Source organism: Rousettus aegyptiacus, unplaced genomic scaffold (genome assembly GCF_014176215.1).
Source record: "Rousettus aegyptiacus isolate mRouAeg1 unplaced genomic scaffold, mRouAeg1.p scaffold_m13_p_3, whole genome shotgun sequence".
Lineage (NCBI taxonomy): Eukaryota > Metazoa > Chordata > Mammalia > Chiroptera > Pteropodidae > Rousettus > Rousettus aegyptiacus.
Window position 1 is genome coordinate 158,451,692 of NW_023416306.1, and position 15,504 is coordinate 158,467,195.

Here is a 15,504-nt window from a genome sequence, read left to right on the forward strand (position 1 = left end):
CTACTTCAAAAACAACCCTCTGTGTGAACATCTGAGCCGTCACTGTCAGGTTGCCTCTTGAAGCATTGATTTGCCTGCTTTAATTTCCTCTTGTGATATTATTAATAACTACATGATTTTTCATGTTGAAATTGCATTTCTTTTGTGCCATTTCTGTTCCCTTAGGTCCCAGATTAACAGAATGGATATTGCCCTCTCTTCTGAGTTTCTTTCTCCTTCATACTCTCATCTCTCTCTAATATGTACTCTTTTTATTAACACGTCTCCCGATTCTCACCTGAGTACTTGAATAATATACTCAAAAGCCTGGACCTATCCACTGATCAAAAGACCATCATCACTGGTTATTTCATCTATTAATTTAACAGATGCCACGGGCCTGAAACTGTACTTGGTATTGTATTTTAAGTGACCCATTCACAAATTCCCCTCCACCATTTCAATGCCACCTGCTTTCTTCTTTCCTCCTAACTAAGCATCCATAGCAGCACGTGTCCTGTTTCCTATTGGCCACGTGCAGCTATAGACTATGCATCCTGCCAAGTTTAATTATTATCCTCAGACCCTCTCTCCATGTGGATGATGCTTCAATGATTTCGTCATCATTCCATCTCCTTTCAGCAATGTGGATGGTTTCATCTTGTCTCTCTTCGTGTAGTTCTGCTTCTTTGATTTTTCCTCTCTTTTTTTTCATGAAGAGTAATGATAGTAAAACATGAGACCTGGTAATGTGTTACTCTTTCCCCCCACACAACTCTTCTTGTACATCTTTATGTGAAATGTATTTTATAGATATAATAAGCTCTTGGACTTGGTGAGTTTTCAGTAGGCTTGAGATCCATAAAATAACTGAAGGGGCTTCCCTCTTGCCCTTTCAATAAGTAAAAATATTACTTCTTAAATACTAATGACCATCTTTATTTCTACTAATGAGACATAAACAGAAAAAAACAGACACACTTTAAAATGATCATAATGTTCAACTCCTTAATCTGTTTTCTGTGGACATACACATTCAAGTAAAAATTCAAAAATATATTACCTCCTTGTGATAGGCACAATAATAATCCCCAAAGATGTCCATGCCCTAATCCAAGGAACCTGTAAGTGTATTAAACCTTATATAACAAAAGGGACTTTGCAGATGTGTTTAACTGAGGATCGTAATGTGGGTTGATTTTCTGATACGCAGTCACACGGGTCTTCACTAATGCAAAAGAGGGAGAAAGGGTCATTAGTGTCTTAGTATATGATGTGAGAAAGACAGTACCGACCATTGTTGACTTTGCAGATGGAGGAATGGGCATGAGTGGAAGGATACAGACATTTTCAAGAAACTAGAAAAGGCAAGGATATGGATTCTTCCCTAGAGTCTCCAGAAGTCTCCTCTGGCCAACACCTTGATTTAGCCAGTAAAACCCATTTTGAAATTCTGACATCCAGGACTGTCAGATGATAAATGTGTGTTGTTTTAAGCCACTAAGTTTGTGGTCATTTGTTTCAGCAGCAATGGGAAACATAGTGCCCAAAGAGGCAGTTTTAATAAGTGATTTACCAGAACAGTAGAAAGATCCTCTGGAGTTAATAGACTCAGATTATTTCTTGCTTGCACCTTCCCAAATGAGGTTCATTTTTATTTCAACAACTCAAATGTCCATCCCCTACTTTTCCCTTTGGGCTGAACTTCCTTTAATATCTTCAGCTATTCACCACTCCTGCCCATGTTTGTTACAATGACCCACTCATATAATACAGAAAATCCCTAAGCTTTACTTTCTCTTTCTCAGTAAAGTGGGGTTGGTGAACCTTGGGGCCTTTCTTTTTATTGGAGCAATAAATTCTTCCATTGAGATGAAGACCTATTTTTGCAGCCAGTTTCATTTTTAGTGACAGTACGACCTACCAGAAGGCCAGGTCGGACTCTGTTGCCAGAAGTATAACATCTGCATTTCCAAGTAAAAAAGTGTTCCACTAAATACATTGAGTACTGTAAGAAGAAATATTTTTATTAGCCATTAAAACAAGGATATTCTTGAAATAAAGCACTGATCACACTCTTTATATATCATTCTTTTTCCAGCTTGGCAGTTTTATATTTTTCTCATGTCCTTTCAGACCATTTCTATGTTCTAATATCCTGTGTCATTGCTTGTTAGGCTATTTTAGTCACCTCATACTGTACTAAATAGAAAGCATATCATTTACCTTCCTTCTCTCCACTGTATATATTTTTTCAAACAATACAGAATGACTTGCTGTTTTGTTGTCTCCATCTCTGAGCCTAACCCTGCATTATTACCTGCTGCTGGGACCAGTGTGTTCTCATTCCAAACCAAATCTTAATGACAGAAATAGCTTTCTTTATCATTTCATTCCAAACTCTTAATCTAGTCAGTCATTCGGTTGAAAAAGTTAATTGAAAGTTAATTGACTAACCTCATATGCTAGGATTTATGGTGATTAATTTTTTTAACGTATGATGTCTAGGGTCCCTGCCTTCAAAGAGCTTCCTTGCACCTTTTACATATAGTGAACAGTTAATTAATATTTGGCAAAGATAATACTAACGCAAAAAAAAAAAAATTGGTGGTAAATATATTAAGGAGAATATGTTTTCCTCATCTTGTTGGCTTGCTAATCTCTCTTCTCTCATTAAATAGACATGCACCTCAAAGTTAAAGGTTTTGACAGCTTTACCCTGGATATTCACTCTCTTAATTATAGTATTTATGTAAATATTTGTATCTGCCTATTCCTAATATAGTTTATGTGATACTTTCACCCGGATTTCCCTAGATAATTTAATTCTAAGGTGTTTACAACCATATTCACAATCTTCTTAATAAAGCCAGCTCTTTCTGTTAACTCCTCTTTTATTAGTTCATGATGCTACTTTTTTCTAAGAGTTTAAGCGTGGAAAAATCAGCTTTACTGTAATGCTATTCTAGCCCCTTTATTTAAGATTGGCAGATAAAATGCAAGATGCTCAGTTAAATTTGAATGTTAGATAAGCAACAAATGATATTTTAACTTAAGTATCCCATGGTTCGTACTGTAATTTTATTTGCTAAATCTGGCAACTGTAGGCTGGTGTTTCTCAAACTGCACCAGAATTACTTGGAGAGCTTGTATAAGGAGCAGACAGCTGGGACCTACCCCTGGATTTCTGATTCAGTAGGTATGAGTGGGTTCTAATTCTAACTACTTAGAAATTTTTTTGCATTTCTAACAAATTCCTAGTTAATGCTGAGAGGACCAGCACTTGGAGAATCACTGATTTAATTCCTCTGATGATTAGTTGTTCTCAGCCCTGATCGCATATTAGAATCAACTGGGGAGCTTTTAAAAAATCCTAACACCTGGGTCCTATTTCAGATGTTCTACTTTAATTGACCTAGGGTGCGGTCTAGGCTTGGGGTTTTTACAAATGTTCCAATGTCATTTTAACATGCAGCCAAGGTTATCGTGACTTAATTATACATAGTCTATCTCTGCTGAGTCTCTCTGAAAAGGTAGAGATAATTCAAGATCTTATGATTTCTTGCCTTAAATGACTTTCCCACCTTTTTTCTAATTCTCATTCTTTTCCACTAGCCAATTCTTCTTTCACACGACTGTAATTAGTTCTTCTGAAGACTGTTTCTGATTGTATGATTGTCATTTTAAGATATCTTCAACATCAACATTTGTTGATTGAATACATATATTTCTATCTTGGCATTGAGGATGCTGCGCAATTTGTTTTAGCCTACTTTGAAAGCTTTTACGACCTGTTTCTTTACATGCACCTGACACTCCAGAGAAACCAAGCTACACTTGTTTCTGTGATCCCTTAGCCTTCAGGTATTTCACTTGCTGCCTTTACTCAGTGATATTCTATTTGACTTCACCTGCTTATTACAGGTAAATCACATATCTGCAGCTCTCCTTTCCCTTTTCCCTTTCCTTTTTCTTGTATATTTGGAAATACCCTCTTACCCCAGTTTTAAAATACTTAACAGTTTTAAAATACTTATACCAACTTGGATGATTCATTTCTTCACTCAGTAGGTTCACTTGCAACCAATATTTATAGAGTGCTCTTTATGTGCACTGGGCTGCCTCAGTGTATGGGGAGTCCCTGCTTACATTCTTATAGGAGAGACAGATGCTAAACTACATGTATGTTAGGTGGTGATAAGTGGTAAGAAAAACAAGAGGAAGGAGGCCAAGAGATGAGGTTAGTGCAGAGGTGTTTGGAATAAAGTGGTTTGGTCTGGAGATGCTCCTCTCATAATTGACATTTTATGCGAGGCCCAAGTAAGACAAGGATTGAGTCAAACAGGTGTCTAGGGGTAAGCTTCAAGTACCAAATGCTTGAAGAGTGAACACTTGGAGCAGCAACAAGGTCACTGTAAAAACTCTAGAGTTTATTCCAAGTGAAATGTGAAACTATGAGAGCACTGAGCATACGGAAGTGAAACCATATGATCTACATTCTGAAAGAAACTCTGGGCTGCTCTATCCAAAGTAGAAGTTGGGAGCAAGGATGGAAGCAGAGAGAGCAGTTCTGAAGCTCAGACAATAGTTTCAGGACAAAGCAGCAAAAACAGAGCAGTAGCGAGGGAGAGCTGGCTTCGTTGGAAAGAAATTGAATAGGGAGTAAAACTGTTGAGTTTAGGATGCCTGGAGTGTATTAAGGGAAATGTGTGATTTGGTAGTTTGAATATTTATTTTATTTACTTGTCTGTTTACCTATTTATTCATTCACTATTAAGAGAAAATAAAACATTTATTTATTTTAGAGGAAGAAAATATTGAAGCTTCAGGAGATATCCGTGTGTTTATGCTTTTACATCATATGTAAGTACAGAGGTGGATTTTTCTTGAAGCCAATGAGGCAAAGCGCCAGAGACCCTCTCCCTGCAGACTTTGCTGTCCCAAAGCTTTGGAGAGTGATTTATGAGGAAGGAAAGCAGGTTTCAATTAGGAAGCATTTCATGGGGGAATCTCAGAAAAACGTGATATTAGCAATTGTTATTTCTTTTTTAAATCTAAATATATATTTATTTGTGTACCTAAGTTATCAGTTTTCCATTGTAGTTTTGTTTTTGTTAAAAGGCCCCACATAGTGTATAGTAAACTATACAGATATATGTGCCTGTATGTTTAAACAGTTAAGTAAATCATGTGACTTTCTGCATGTATTACTAATTTATACTATGGTTATGATATGTATCCATATTTATAGGTACATGGAGATCTATTTTATGCTTTTTAATTGTTACATACTATATTGTTGTATGAGTTCACCACAATTTACCCATTCTTTTCTTGTTGGAATTAGCTTGTTTCATAATTTTTGGATAGTCAAAAGAATGAACAGGATAATAGACACCCTGTACCCCCTTGCTTAAGTTGTTCTATGTAGAGATATAATGTATCTTCAAATTACAAGACAAAACTCAAAGTGGTTAAACCAATTTTCATGTTGTTTGGCAGTTTTTGAGAGCACCTGAGCCTTGTTTTAATCTAATGACCATAATTACAAACTGTAGTAAGCAGAATATGGAACCCCCTACCCTACTGTCCACCTCCTAATCACCAGAACCTATGAATATGTTAAATAGTGTAACAAAGAGGAATGAAGGTTGTAGGTGAGATTATTGTTGTTACTATCTGACATCAAGATAAGATTAGTCTGAATTATCCAGGTGGATTCAATTTAATCACAGGTGTTCTTAACAGTGGAAGAAGGAAGCAGAAGACAACTAGAAAGACGGCAGGGTGAGGAGAACTTGTCTTGATGTTGCTGACTTTGAAGATGGTGAAAGGAGACCAGCCAAGGAAGCAGGTGGCCTCTAAAAGCTGGAAAAAGTAAGGTAAGGAGAGCTTTCGGGAAGGACTGTAGCCTGCGGCCACCTTGACCCTTGGCCCAGTGAGATCCCTGTCGAATTTCCTTCTACTGAACTGTAAGGTAAGAAGTTTCAGTTATTTTAAGCCACTAAGTTTGTGGTAATTTTTTAAAGTAGCCATAGAAAACTAGTATGCTAGTGAAGGTAAACATCTCTCGTGTTTATTAGGCATTTATGTTTCTTCTTTCGTGTGTTACCTTTACTTACCCATTGTCCATTCCTCTGAGTGCTTGCTTGGTTTTTTAAAAATCGGTATACAACAGTTTTAGAAGTAGATAGGTCCCTTTGTCAGTTTATGTGCATTGTGTTTTTAGGTGCTTCTAAGGTGGAATTTTTAAGTGACAAGATGATTTTGAAACGTTAATTTGGGGTTTTAACAATTGGAAATTTTATAAAATTAAAAGTTAAAAAACTGAGTTTCCTCTTGAGTTTCAACATTAGTGTAAAAATTTTATCAATTTCATCATCTGTACAGTAGTTTCATCTTTCTTACCCCACCTTACCCTCATATCTAGTTTTGATATTCTCACTTTTATTTATTTATTTTTTTTTTTGCATTCTTGACTTATCGAGACAGCGGGACATAGAAAGTATGTGAAAGTAAAAGTTTAGTTCAAATCTCACTTTTTATCATTTTCTTTCTGCCTAATCAAGCAACTTATCTTTTTAAATTTGTATTAACCTTTCAAAACTTTTGGAATTTTCAAGAAAATGAGATAAAACATGTATAAGACTTATCACTGTGGCTTTCATAAAGAGTCACTTGTTGAATGTTAATTTCATTTTATTATAAAATGAAGGTGCCTGGGAACTGATGTTTATGTATCTGTGATCTTCCAGGGTCAATTTTGAAGGAAAAAATGGGAGACACTGTTCTCTGGGGGCAGGAGCATGGGTTATAGATGTGTTTGTTCTGGTTACAATCTTGGTCTCCCCATCTTGTGTAGCAAGGTCTGTTACCTTTCTGAACCAGTTTTATCTCCTGTACAATGGTGGCAATGTCAGCTTTTCAAGGTTATCGTTAAAGTTTAAGATTTTTATAAATTCACTACTACATGGTAGGATATTTGGTAAAAGTTCATTTTTTTCTATGCTGTTTTGCAAGACCAAGACTTCATCATTTTTAAAGCACTCGATTACTTAAAACAGTTCTATTTATATAGTAGATGCCCAAAAGATTTTTGATTAGCAGTTATTTAAGAAATAGATATGGAAAACAAAGCATACGTAAAGGAAGATGAAAAAGATGATGATTGCTCTGAGTTTCTCTGTTCCTCCTAAAACAGCTATTTTATTGTTTGTGTGAAATTTATTTTAAGATATTTGGGTATTAACAGTGTGATATATGCTTGTGTATGCAACTTAACTCTAATTTACACCCTAGGGTAAGTTGGTGTTTACAGTACCTTTTTGAAAATTCCCACTTCAGAGATGATTAAATAGCATATCATGGGAAGCACCCCAATCGGAAATCAACACCTTCAGAGGTGGTAACTTAGCACTCTTTTATAGAAATTTACACAAGAGAATTTGTTTATTATTAGCATAGGGGGTGTTAGAAATAATTTTCCATGGGGAAATAAAGGTGTTAAACATGGATGGTTACTTAGAATGTGTGTATATACTGTAAGGCAATTGCATGAATGAAGCATAAGAATTTGGCAAACTTGCTGGTTTCAGAATAACGTCAGTGAAGCTTTGAGGGTCCTGTGACTTTCTCTTTCATGGAGAAGAACCTTGCTGCCCTGTCTTGCTAATGATTGACTGGGTTGGTTACCAGTCTCTTCCAGTGCCTCCTGAGAGCCTCTCAAAAGGCTGATAGTGGCAAGGGCGTAGCTACTGAACACTCTCCCATGAAATAACTCTCCTTTATTTCCACTTGCTACTAAGTGCTCATATGGTACATAGAGGAATTTAGTCTTAGACTTGTTTTGATTTAACATACTAACCAGTAGCACAGTTTTAAGAAAGAGGGATATTGGTTTGCATTTTTCTACCAAGGAGACGCTACCAGTATTTACTTAAAGAAACTTTGCTATTACTAAGATATATATTTTTAAAAGGGTAAACCTATAATTTATGGATTTAAAATGAGTGCATGTTAAAGATTTTATTTAATTCACTAATGAGGGATTTGGGATGATGTTATAACTGGTTCAAAGGAAAATCCAAAGAACAGATACATTTATAGTTATGGAATGTCGAAAAGAATGTGGAAATGGAGGAATGTTGGGGGTCCCCAAGACCACCCTCAGGTTCAGTGATTTGCTAGAGGACTCATGCGACTCAGAAACTGTTATTCAAATGGTTATGGATTATTATGGTAAAAGGACACAGATTAAAGTCAGCAAAGATGAAGGGCACACAGGGGAAAATGTCAGGAGAAACCAGGCATAAACTTCCAGGTATCTCCTTAGTGGAGTTGCACAGAAACGCACCTAATTCTCCCAGTAATGATATGTAAAGGGATACTCACCTGAGTGTTCTCCATGGATTTTACTGGGGGATCTGTCATGAAAAGATACAGTGCCCACACAACTGACCTCAGCTGTTCAGACTCTTGTCCACCCTCAGAGAAAGAATGGCTTTCATCATAAATCACATGGCTAGGATAATCTTATCTGGTCAAACAGGTACAGAGTGGCCCAAGCATGAAAAAGGCATAGGGAACATTCTAAGCAAGGCAGAGGATTCTAACGGCTCAGAGGTTCTCTCTCTGGAACTGACCAAGGGCCAGTGCTGAAAATAGGCCTTTGGAATGTGCAGGATCTGAGTGACTCAGGCCTGGCAAGTTAACACTTGTCAGCCAAAGTGTCAAAAAAAACTGTCTTCTCCGTGGGGGTAGGGAGAGATTTTTCTTCCACACAATGATTATTCTCCATCGATATCAGTTATCTACAACTTAGAGTTGTAAAATAGCCCCAATAGAATCAGATAACATTGAAAGATATGTTAGAGATAATGCATAGTTTTCTATTCAAGCACATTTTTTTTCCTACAGTTTAAGGGCAAATTGGTTTCATTTGCTCTACCACTTTTAAAAGCTCTTGTACTGTTGTTATTTTTATGTATTAACCCATGCCTCTGAGTTCCAGATTAGTAGACTAGAGCATTACTCAGATATGGGAGAGACCATATTCCAGAGACGTTTGTGGCCTTATTCACATCATAAAGTGAAGCCAGTGCTTGCTCCACATGAATGAACACTGGGCTAGTCACAGGCATGTGGGAAAACATGTTATTGTCTTTCAAAATAAGAACAACACAAAATGATTCAATAATAATTTGGCTAGGGGTATAGACTCAAGCTTGATTAAGTCCAATTCTCTTTTTTTCTCAATAAGACAACACGTTGAGGTTAACCCCTAGTGGAGGTCCACCCTAATCCTTACTTCTAACTGTGGGGACAAAGAGGTGCAACTCCTCGGTGCAGTCCATGAAAGGCAGCGAGAAGCAAATCTCCTTGGGCTTTGCAGCCCAGCAGCCCAGCCAAACTTCCTTTATTGTAGTGGTCACTCCCTTGGTGAGTTCATGCAAAATATTTTGGAACATGATGTTAATTCACAAAATTACAGATTTTCAACCTTATGATTTTCTTTTCTTTAAGAAGCATTTCAATGTGGTAAGTGCCAATTATCTCTAACCTTCTGTTACTTCAGGCAAGGGAGCTGCTCTCCTAAGCTGTCTCTTTTAACAGCTTTCAATTTACTCTTTAAATTAGTAGTTAACTGGGAGGTTTGTTCTCTTTTTGGGGCTTTGTTTACATATTTTAAGATATACTTCTCACAGGCTTTAGTGGAAAGCAGAGTAAATATAAAATATGACACTTTTTCTTTGTGTAAAAAGGTAATGTGTGTGTAAATGCGCATGTGCTTGAGAGTGTGTTTTTGCGGGAGATAGATGGATAGACTGTATAATTTTCAAGACAATAGAAGATGCTACAAACCATATAGGAACGATGGCCTTGCTCGCTTCATATGTAAGGAAAACTCCTGTGGTTTTAGGAGGGCATCCTCAAAACAGCGAATCTGTGTGTAACTCTGTCACTTAGAAATGTGACAAGTCATTTTTCCCTTTTAGAAAGAATGAAGGCTCTGGGTGTTTGAAAGATGAATGGATAATTATCGATATAAAAGTGTGATGCATTTCTAAGTGGGCAGAAAGGGACTGGTAATAAAAAATAAGTAGATATGTTCTCATTTGCGCAGTAATATATCTGTGTAGAAAAAAGATCTGGAAGCATATACATTGCAGAGTTAATAGTTTTTCTGGGTTTGTTGGGATTATGAATGTTTGTAATTTTCTTCCCTCTTTGCTCAATAATAGTGATTTCTAAACATCTTATGATCATTTTTTATTTTTAATAAAGTGAACAGAAAATATTTTTAAGTTTTAATGAAGAGCAAGGAGAATAATTGAATAAGTGTACCATCATCTCCCACAGTGGCAAATGTCTTCAGCTATAGAAAGAAAACAATAAAGTGGGTGGAATTGGGTTATATCTAGTATTTCATCCAGTTGCCCAAAAATCAGATTTCCACTTTGCTCTGTTATCTGTTACTGAGCTCACTCTAAAGTTAAAGAAAAAAAAAAATCTTTTTTGGAGAATGTTCTTTAGGCAGAATGTTCTTTAGGAGAATGTTATTTAAACTCTGCTATCCTAAGGAGAAAAAGTGATACTCGTCTGGCTAAAAACAGGAAATGAACAACAACAACAACAAAATGAGTTTATTTCAAGACTACTCAGACAACCTCTTGTGAAGACTAATCAGTCTTTATTGAGAGGAGAGGTTTAATTAATTCAGGATTTCTCAACTTTGGCACTATTCACATTTTTAGGTCTAATTCAGTGTTGTTGGAACTGTTCTGCGCACTGTAGAATGGTTAGCGACACCTCTGGCCTCTACCTACTAGATGCCAGTAGTAACAGTCTCAAGTTGTGACAACCTAAAATGTGTTCAGACATTTCCAAATGTTCCTTGGAACATGTCACCCTTTGTGAGAACCATTGCCTTAATAAACACCTACTTGTAACGTTTAAATGTAGGGTTTTATAAGTTAGGATTATTTTTGGCTGCATGTGACAGATGCACCCCAAATAATGGTTACTTAAGGAGATACAGTTTTCTGTCTTTCTGTGTAAAAAGCTTTGGGATAGGCAATTCAAAGCTGGCATGGCAATTCACAGTCACTAGGGACCCAGAGCTCTGCAGATTTCTCTGTCATTTCCTACCCTTGGTTTCCTTTCTCAGTTACCTCATAGTTGAAATGGCTGCTGGACATCCAGACATCACAGCCAGTTTCCAGGCAGTCATTCAGAGTACAGGCAGAGAATTATGAGTAGCCTCTATTCCCTTCCCTTTAAAAGAACTCCTGGAAGCCCTGTACTCTTCTGCTTTCATTTCATTGGCCAGAACTTATTCACACAGACCCACTTAGCTGCACGGAAGACAAACATGTGGTCCTGTAGGTGAGCACAACAGCTGTCCACATGTCCACATGGGGTTCAGTTAGAAAGGAAAAAGGATGAGTAGATGCTGGAATTACATCCTCATAACATTCTGGCCAACATTACAGATGTACTTTTCTAGAAAAGCTTTTTCAAAATAAATTGCTATAGAATATCTGTTGTAAAATAAAACCTTTAGCGAAAATAATCTAAATGAATTACCTGCTTAACAGAAGAGACTCAAAATATATTTTGCTTTATCTCTTCATATTTGACAACCACCCTAAAGTGTTTAGTAGCATATGGTGAATATATAAACTGACTGTTCAACATTTGGCTTCCTTACAAAAGGCTTACTTCTTAGCCTATGTTCTTTCAAGAGCAGAGCCTGAGGGAAAGGCTTCCATGTAGGTAGTTTGTTTAGGAGTCATTTTAGGGAGCAGGGGTGAGAAGGTGAAACAGGGAAGGAAGGGGAGACAATATAAGGATGCGCTGTTTGAGCTGACCACTGCTGTGGGTGACTGGTGTCAGATTTTGCAGGACCTCCTGAAGAGTCTTATGAAATGTCCTTCAGAACTGTCTGTGAGAAACGAGAAGGGAAAACATTTATTCAGTGTTTCCATCCTCACTGGTCAACAGTAGCTTCAAAGGTATTGACTTTCTTAGATTCTTGAGCTGCTCATGTGTCTGTGAGGTGCTTAGCATTTTTCTCACCCCTTGGAGTCAAAATGTAGGAGCTGTATTGTATGGGTATGAAATGCCTCTGGACTTTTTACAAGAAACTGGTTGAAGGTTTAATGTAACTGACCCTTGGGCAGTGGCTGGAGCAATAGATAGGACACATTGAAATGGGGCCGTGCATGCTGGTGGGGGAAGGAAAAGAGGCACTTAGACTTATGATGAATTTCACTATTTAGGAGAACAGGGGGAGTCTGGTGTTCGTCCCTTGATTCCCACTGCCCTGGAGAGTAGTTATTGGGTATAGCGTTAATTGTAAATAGTATATGGGAGATATATATACACACACATATACATACACAAATATTGTAAACATATATGGGTATATACCTACATATTTCTCATTTTGGTATTAAATAGTCTAATTGTAATACTTATATTTTTCAAAGCCTATAAGCCAGGAGAGCACGAGCCATTCCATGTAAGTGTCGTGTGTTCCTGTATTTGATTCGCTGTTTACTCCACATTAGAGTCTCTTTTGGCCATTCATGATCTCATGAATAAATTTGACTCACAACAGCTGAGACAGAGTTGTGGGCTACATAGTGCTGAGGTGGCATGAAAGTTTTTAAGGAAGAGTACCGTGCTTAGCGTTGAAATTTTTTATGTTGGGTTGACAGCTGTCAGCATCTCGAATGTATTAGTGGTAGAAATAAATAGTAAAAATCATCAGTAAGGAAGTGGCAATCCTTTGACATTACGAAGGCTGTACTCCCCATCAACGACCCTTGGGAGAAAGTTACTAATAATTGTATACATAGAAACTGGAAGATATTATTGTTGGAGATATAGCCAACTTCAGGATATTTGAATAAAATATTGCCAATATTTAATATTGAAAATGCATTCGGGTAGGAACTGTTCTTTAGCAACAGTTGTATGGAACTGAATCATTTAAGTTCCTGCGTGTAGGAACGGATCCCAGAATCTGGCTTAAGATACAATTATAATCTATTTTGATTTTAAGCCTCCCCCTGGATTTTGACTTTTTGAAAAAAAAAATTGATGTAAGTCTCTGATTTTGTCACTTAATCTATAAGTTTAGCCTAAATTCCAATTAATCAGGTTTTGGGTAGTTTGAGTTCTTATAAGTAAAGATTGAACTGCAATTAAAGTGAGTTTGGCTCAGTGTTATCGCTTATGGTCAAAGAGGAAAAATAACAGTGACATTTTCACTGAGTAGAACTTTTTGAATTGAAAGCCCTTCCGTTTCTATTAAACTCTCTCCCCCAAATTTTACAGTACAAAAACATACAGCTCTCTAGATGCTTAGTTACGGTTGCTTAGCTTTCTGTGGAAGTTTTGCCTTTTAAGAAATAAACAGTCTGATTTCAGCTAAAGGGAAGAGCAGGAGCAGAATCACAGCTGGAACATTACCTGAAAGAGCATCAGTAATACGAACAGGAGAGAGATCACATTTGCCAGAATTCTCCCAGCAAATAAATGAGGGGAAAAAGGTTTGCTGAGAACAGTGGGCTGAAGAGAACCAGTAGCCAAGCACTTTGCTTTCACTTCATCAAGTGTTGAGTCTGTAAATCTGAAGATCTAGTTTGTTTACTGGTCCTTAAAGAAGGAAGGGGGTTTAACCTATATAATACCAACAGCTGCCTTCCATCTAATTACTTCATTAGCCTTTGTGAGAAAAGTCTGTGCAGTAGAGATGAAGAATGTTAATCTAATCCAAACTATTGGCCATTGTTCCAGAGCGGCTGGTGGTTAATTCTTGTATTATCTTCAGTGTTATTTCTCCATATCCCCCGGCCATTAGACAAGAAAGGCCTAAACAGCATCTCTGGCCTATGTTCCTTTCTCTCTGGAGAGAAGAAATTTCTGAGTCTTTCACTTTCATAATGAGCAAATCCCTAAACATTTAGCAATCCCATAGTGAGTGGGAAGAGAAGAAAATTTTGGAACTCAGTCTCTAGAATCCTAGAGGCCTTAGGAAAGCTTTTGATGGAACTTAATTTGTCTTTTTGAAGAAAATATAGTTACAAGTGGGGTTTTTGGCTTCTATCGAAATTGGATTATTTATCATTCAGAAATATTCATTCCCTTTGTCTAGTCTTTGTGGAAGAATACATAGTTGATGTTGACCTTGGCGGTGTGACTTGTTTGATGGGATGTTAGCACATGGGAGGTGAATTGAGGCTTGAAACATTCCTCTATGTTTGGGCTTTTCCCCTTGTTCTCCTGACTTTCTGAAGATATATGCCTTGGTTAGCCTTTGTCAAAGGAGCATGAGAGAAATTTATGGAGCTGACCTAAACCAAAACCATGTCCTAGAATTAAGTTTAGTTTAAATCAACAAAACTCTAGCCAAAGGCAGAGTCAACAAATAAATGCGTGTATGTAAGCTACAGGAATCCTGCGATTCTTTAGCATATTTTAGCTGACCATTTCAGCTGGATTGTGTTTAGGGGCTGGGAGCACAGTAGGGAAGTCCCCTTCCATCTCTAAGTATTTGTTTACATGGGTTATATAGTGTTTGTTTTACGTAGTCCTACTAGATTTAAAAGGAGAATTATTTACTTATTTTGGTAAGGTGCCCAAAGAACAAAGGGTAAGATGTGAGGGCATGTCTGAGAAGAAACTGCTAGTATAATTGAAACCTGGAGTAAGAAATGCCATTTCGAGATGATTGGGCCTCAACTGTATTTATTCTTCTTGGAGTGTAGGCTATGTTTTATTGTAGATACTGTATTTAGCATAAGAACCTAATGGTTCTCAGTCTCTGTAAATATTACTTACCATGAGTTGTATGTGTAAAGTCTCCCCGAATAATAATGTAGTTGCTACTTAAAAAAAAAAAAAAAAAAAGAGTCCATAGCATAGTACAAAGGTAATCTTCAATTCTCATTTGTCTTCTGTCTACCACCTCTCACCCCTGAACTCAAGAAAGAATCTGAGGAGCCAGAGGAAACTTCAGTGCAACATGCCAATATGCAACTCTGTTCCTACTTTATGTGGCCACCTCATGTTCACTAAACTTTCATATTTTTGACTAAATGCATTGCCAGTTTTTAGTGGAAGTAGATATATCAACTGTTCCAACCAATCTAGTGACAGAAAGGACTTAACCTATCTCGGCCAAGGGGAATGCTCCTTCCTGACTCTGGGCCCCTGAACTACCTTTTCTTAAAGCATTTACTTCTGAAAACTTGCAATTGTAAATTTTTTTCTGCCTATTTGGGAACTAAATTTTTCACCCAGTCTCTTGCCAGTTTTGTAGCTAGGTGTCTTTCTCAAGGACTTGGGAGCCCTCCCTTTGAAAAGTAATCTTCGAGAAAGGTAGTGCCCCTATCTCCCAGTCTCTGTGGGAGAGTAGGAGCCTCACTTAGACAAGTGCCAGTTAGATTACACAGGTGGCCTAGTCACATGGATCGACCTCCCCACTAACGTCCTGTAGGACTTTTTGCCTAGCTC

General features: G+C 37.3%; 1 long non-coding RNA gene across 2 annotated transcripts in view; it reads left to right on the plus strand.

Annotated features, from left to right (window-relative positions):
• LOC107506696 overlaps window positions 1-14,900 on the plus strand; it is a 35,738-nt gene extending 20,838 nt beyond the window's left edge. Inside the window, exon 4 of one of the 2 annotated variants that reach the window (XR_004956314.1) lies at window positions 5,728-14,900. This is a non-coding gene — a long non-coding RNA (uncharacterized LOC107506696). Of the gene's footprint in view, window positions 1-5,714 lie in introns of both variants that reach the window. The other variant, XR_004956315.1, reaches the window with a different exon arrangement.
• Window positions 14,901-15,504: the final 604 nt, after the last annotated feature.